The sequence below is a fragment of the Ursus maritimus genome, unplaced genomic scaffold (genome assembly GCF_017311325.1).
Source record: "Ursus maritimus isolate PB19 unplaced genomic scaffold, ASM1731132v1 scaffold_3, whole genome shotgun sequence".
Lineage (NCBI taxonomy): Eukaryota > Metazoa > Chordata > Mammalia > Carnivora > Ursidae > Ursus > Ursus maritimus.
In genome coordinates this window covers 54,735,029-54,741,028 of record NW_024425563.1, presented here as the reverse complement: position 1 = coordinate 54,741,028, position 6,000 = coordinate 54,735,029, and positions in this window count along the sequence as shown.

The following is a 6,000-nucleotide window of genomic DNA, read 5'->3' as shown; positions in this document are numbered from 1 at the left end:
CTCAAAACATGACAAGGAAATAGATACCCATCACATGTCAGAGAGTGAAAGATTTGGGCTAATGCTTGGCAGGAACATACATAGCTGAGGTTTCATTTCTTTGCTCTCTAGTACACACTGTGGCCATGTTAAAGTTCAGGCTTCACATTCCTTTCTGGTGAAAAAGGGATTTAATGAATATGCTACATGTTCTTCTAGATGCTAAATAGCACGCATCTTCCTCTCATTTTGGCTACCCCTTTTTGAATACCTTGGATATATTATGCATGCGTGTCTTGCCAACTAAAAAGTACTTACTGAGAAGGAAGAGAAATCATTGCTGTGGGACAAAAACATTTTCCCTCAAAAAAGAATGTACAAGCACACAAAAAAGATGTGGGATTTTTATGAATCATATCCTGTAATTTTTCACTTTTTTCCAGCTACCTCCTTCTTAGAACAGAATCCAAGAAAACCAAAGAAAACTATTTGTACTGTGAGCAAAAATTTTGCCAAATTGAATTACATAATTCATCTAGCAGATTTGATGAGTTCCTGGATGCAATTTGCAAATTTGCATTTTGGGCACAAGGAAATAATGCATTTGTTATATATGAAAAAACACAGTGCTTATTACAAAACCATATTTTGTAACTCTTCAGGAATGTCTCTGTATATATGTATAGTATATATACTTGGGCATGAGACTTGGCTATTCATCATGTATACTTCAGGATACTTGACAGTGAACATGGTGAACTATGGAATCAAATTTATGAATTATTAGAAATTAAGCATTTTTATAAAATCATGATTAAAATATTAATTATATTAATTATGCCTGATCAACTTTCATAACTTTGGAAAGGAATATACTCACTTTGATGTATCCTACTTGGATTCAGGGTGCATTATCCCTTATTTCTCAAAATTAACGTTTTCAATTATGGAGAGGAGGGTTAGTATCAGCAAGATGTTGGACTAGGAAGCTTCTGGGCTTCATGCCCTTACCGAATTGTCAAATAAACATCCTCAGACTGACTGAAATAACTTCATAGGTACTCTAGAAAACAGCTAAAGATTACAACAACCAAGCAAATACCTAATCAAGAAAAAGCCATAGAATGGTAGTAAATTTCCTGGTGCTTCTATTCACCTTTGCCTCAGCCCCTTCACATCCTTGCACAATTCTCTGCAGATCAGGAGGAAGTAGCTTGTCTTAGTTTGCTCACACTGCTATAACAAAATACTATAGACTGGGTGACTTAAAAAACAGACATTTATTTCTCACAATTCTGGAAGCTGAGAAGTCTAAGATCAAATCACTAGCATAACTGGGTTTGGATTAGGGCCTTCTTCCTGACTTGAAGGTGGCTGCCTTCTTACTATATCCTCATATGTTGGATAAGAGGAAGCTCTGCTGTCTCTTCTTTTTCTTATAAGAGCACTAATTCTATCATGAAGTCCACCTATATGACCTATATAAGCTACACCTAATTACCTCCCAAAGGCTCCAAATCCTAATACCATTGCTTTGGGGGTTAGGAATTCAACATATGAATTCGGCATAGGAGCACATTCAGTCCATAACGGGGCCAGTTCTTAGTTCCTTCCGTTGGGCTGGGAAGAGCGCAGTGGAAATTGTAAAGTTCTGGCAATGTAAAAGGATTAAACTGCCCAACCAAAGATATACATCAATGGAATGGGTTAAAAAAACAGGATCCAGCTATAAGCTGTCTATAAGAGACAAGTTTTATTTTAAAAAAATTTAATTGAAGTATGGTTGACACATAATGTTACATTAGTTTTAGGTATACAACATAGTGATTTGACAAGTCTATACTATGCTTATCACTAGTGTAGCTACCATCTGTTACCATATAACACTCTTATACCATTGACTAAATTCCTTAAGCTGTAACTTTCATCCCCATGACTTTTTAATCTCTCACCCCCCACCACTTCACCCATTTTGCCTATCCCCACAACCACCTCCCCTATGGCAGCCATCAGTTTGTCCTCTGTATTTATGGGTCTGTTTCTGCTTTTTGTTTGTTTATTTGTTTGTTTTTTAGATTTTACATGTAAGTGAAATCATATGGTATTTGTCTTCCTCTGTCTGACTGATTTCATCTGGTATAATACCCTCTAGGTCCATCCATGTCACAAATGGACTGAGTAATATTTTTATGACTGAGTAATATTTCATCATATATATCACATCTTTATTCATCTACCTATGGACACATGGGTTGGTTTCATATCTCAGCTATTGTGAATAGTGCTGCAATAAACATAAGGATGCATATATCTTTTCAAATTAGTGTTTTTGTTTTCTTTGGTTAAATACCCAGTAGTGGAATTACTGGATCATATGGTATTTCCTTTTTTTAATTTTTTGAGTAACCTCCCTACTGTTTTCCATGGTGACTGTACCAATTTGCAATCCCACCAATAGTGCACAAGCATTCCCTTTTCTCTACATCCTATCTAACACTTGTTATTTCTTGTCTTTTTGGTACTAGCCATTCGACAGGTATAAGGAAATCTATCATTGTGCTTTTGATTTGCATTCCCTGATGATTATTGTGCTGAGCATCTTTTCATGTGTCTGTTGGCCATCTAAATGTCTTCTTTGGAAAAATGTCTATTCAGGTCCTCTGCCCATTTTTTAATCAGATTATTTGTGTTTTTTTGGTTTTGAGTTGTATAGGTTTTTTTTTTTTATATTATGGATATTAACCATTTATCTGATAAATCATTCATGAAAATCTTCTCCCATTCAGTAGGATGCCTTTTCATTTTGTCGATGATTGCCTTAGGCAAAAGTCTTTTATTTTGGTATAGTCCCAATAATTTATTTTTGCTTTTGTTTCCCTTGCCTAAAGATACATATGTAAAAAAATCTTTCTAACATCATTGTCAAAGAAATTACTGTCTTTCTTCTAGGAGTCTTAGAGTTTCAAATCTTACTTTTAGGTCTTTAATCCATTTTGAGTTTATTTTTGTGTGTGGTCTAAGAAAGTGGTCCAGTTTCATTCTTTTGCATATAGCTGTACAGTCTTCCCAGCACTGTTTATTGAAAAGTCTACATTTTCCCCATTGTATATTCTTGCCTACTTTTTCATAGACTAATTGACCATATAAACATGTGTTTATTTCTGGGCTCTTTATTCTGTTCCATTGATCTATGCATCTGTTTTTGTGCCAGTTCCATACTGTTTTGATTACTACAGCTTTGTAGTATATCTTGAAATCTGGGATTGTGATACCTCCAGCTTTGTTCTTTCTCAAGATTGCTTTGGCTATTCAGGGCCTTTTGTGGTTCCATACAAATTTTAGTATTATTTGTTCTAGTTCTATGGAAAACACTGTTATATTTGGATAGGGTTTGCATTGAACATGTACATTGCTTTGGGTTGTGTGGACATTTTAGCAATATTAATTCTTCCAACCCATGAGCATGAAGTATCTTTCCATTTTTTTGTGTCATCTTCAATTCAAGGGACACATTTTAGATATAAGGACACACATAGGCTGAAAGTGAAACGATAGGAAAAGATATCTCATGCAAATAGCAACTTAAAGGGGGCAGAGATGGCTATATTTTTCCAGAAAAAAAAATAGATTTTAAGTCAAAAAATGTCACAAGACAAAGAACATTATATACTGATATAATGGTCAATTCACCTGGAAGATATAGCAATTATAAATATACGTGCATGAAACATCAGAGCACATAAATATATAAAGCAAAGATAACATGAAAACTTATGGGATGCAGTTAAAGCAGAGCTAAAAGGGAAGTTTGTAGTTTAAATATTTCCATTAAAAAGGAAAAAAGGTCTCAGGGCACCTGGGTGGCTCAGTTGGTTAGGCATCCGGCTCTTGGTTTTTGCTCAGGTCATGATCTTGCATTCATGGAATGGAGCCCCACATTGGGCTCTGCACTCAGTGTGGAGTCTGCTTCAGATTCTCTCTCCCTCTCCCTCCCACTCACACTCTTTCTCTCAAATAAATTAAGTAATTAAATCTTTAAAAAAACGGGGGGGAAGAAAGGTCTGAAATCAACAATTTAAATTTGTACCTTAAGGAACAAAAAGTAAAAGAAGAGCAAACTAAATCCAAAGCTTGCAGAAGGAAGGAAATAATAAAAATAAGAGCAGAGATAAATAGAAGAGAGAATAGGAAAACAACAGAGAAAAACAAACATAATGAAGAGTTGGTTCTTTGAAAAAAATCAACAAAATTGATAAACCTTTACATAGATTGACTAAGGAAAAAAGAGAGGAGACCCCAAAAAACTAAAATCAGAAATAGAAGAAGGGATACTACTACCAATTTTATAGAAGTAAAAAGGATTATAACAGAGTATTGTGAACAATTGTACTCCAACAAATTGGATAACCTATAAGTAATGGACAAGATTTTAAAAATAAAATGTACCAAGATTGAATCATGAAGAAATAGAAAACCTGAATAGACCTATAACAAGTAAGGAGAATGAATCAATAATCAAAACCCTTCTAACAATAAGGTGTTCTACCCAAGAACAAATGGCTACAGTGATGAATTATACCAAACATTTAAAGAACACCTATCCTTCTCTGTCTCTTCCCAAAAAAATGAAGGAGAGGGAGCACTTCCTAACTCATTTTGTGAGGCCAGCATCACCCTGATGTCAAAGGCAGGCAAAGATGCTAAAAGAAAACTATGGACAAATATTCCCTTTGAATATTGATATAAAAATCTTCAACAAAATATTAGCAAACAAAATTCAACAGAGCATTAAAAGGATTATACATTATGACCAAGTGGGATCTATTCCTGGAATACAAAGATAGTTTAACTTACAAAAATCAATCAATATAATATACCACATTAACAGAATGAAAAGAAAACCCACATATTCATCTCTATTCTTATAGAAAATGCAGTTGACAAAATTCAACATCCTTCATAATAAAATTTTAACAAACTAGGAAGAGAGGTGACCTACTTCAACATAATGCAGACCATATATGAAAACCCAGAGCCGACATCATATTTGCATTAGTCACTAGGTTTCTACAGAAAAACAGAACCAATAGGATATATACATATAAAAAAATATTATAAGGAATTGACTGACAGGATTATGGAAGCTGACAAATACCAAGACCTGCATTGCATTTGGCAAACTGGAATCCTAAGAGAGACAATGGTGTTATTCCAGCCTGAAAGGTAGCAGGTTCTAAACCTAGAAAAAAACAATGTTTCGGCTTAAGTCTGAGGGCAGGAAAAAATTGATGCCACATGAAGGCAGTGAGGCAGAAGAAATGCCCCTCACTCATGGAAGGGTCAGCATTTTTATTCTAGTTAGGCCTTCAACTGATTTGATGAGGCCCACCCAAATTAGGGAGGACAACCTGAGTTTTTCAGCCTACTGATTCATGTGTTAGAAACATCCTCACAAAGACACCAGAACAATGATTGACAAAATGTCTGGACATCATGTAGCCCAGGCAAGATGACACATAAAATTAATCACCACATTATTCAGTGGTTGAAGACTGAAAGCTTTTCTTCTTAAATCAGGAAAAAAGATGCCCACTTTCACCACTTTGATTCAACATATTACTGGAAATACTAGCCAAAGCAACTAGGCAAGAAAAAGAAATAAAGACACAGATTGGAAAGGAAGATATAAAAATTATATCTGGTCACTAATGACATGATTTTATATGTAGAAAACCCTAAAGGTTCCACAAAAATCTGTTAGCCTAATAAGCAAATTCAGCAGTTGAAGGACAAACAAAAAATCAGTTGTGTTCTATATGCTAACAATGAACAATTCAAAATAACATTTTGAAAATCACTTTACTTGCAAGGGCATCAAAAAGAATAAAATGCATGGGAGTAAACTTAACAAAGAAAATGAAAGATTTGTGTATACTGAAAACTACCAAACATTTCTGGAAGAAATTAAGGAACGCACAAATAAAAGGTTCTAGGAAAGGAAAGACAGCCAGTGTTCATGGA